Here is a 570-nt window from a genome sequence, read left to right as displayed (position 1 = left end):
TGTGAAATCAATGATATTGCTCTGTAGTTTCCACACCCTGTTGGGTCACCTTTCTTTGGAATGGGAACAAATATAGATTTTTTCCAGTCAGTTGGCCAAGTAGTTGTTCTCCAGATTTCTTGGCACATCTTGGTGAGCACATCCAGGTCAGCATCTGTTAACTGAAATATGTCAATTGGTATACCATCTATTCCTGGGGCCTTATATTTTGCTATTTCCTTCAAAGTTGCTTGGACTACTTCCTTCATCACCGTAGACTCTTGTTCAAATATTATTTCATTAAATTCTTCTGTATCTTCCAATTCTTTTCGATTCAATGACTCAGTAAATTTCTTCCATCTTCTTTTAATACTTCCTGGATCATTTGATATTCTGCTTAAAGCATCCTTTTTTTTCTTCCTTTTTTTTCTATAATTATATTTTATTAATTTTCCTAAACATTTACAGAGATTTTGGGTTTCCGTTCATTCATTGTTGCACCATTCTCTCTACCCTCCTCCCAGTTTGTTCTTGTTCAAATGCCACAGTGCTTGTCAAAGCCAGTTCTGATTAATCTTCTTTGTCAGTGTG

This window comes from Elephantulus edwardii, unplaced genomic scaffold (genome assembly GCF_000299155.1).
Source record: "Elephantulus edwardii isolate Elephantulus edwardi_28Jun2011 unplaced genomic scaffold, EleEdw1.0 scaffold00373, whole genome shotgun sequence".
Classification (NCBI taxonomy): Eukaryota; Metazoa; Chordata; class Mammalia; order Macroscelidea; family Macroscelididae; genus Elephantulus; species Elephantulus edwardii.
Note: the sequence above shows the minus strand (reverse complement) of the source record.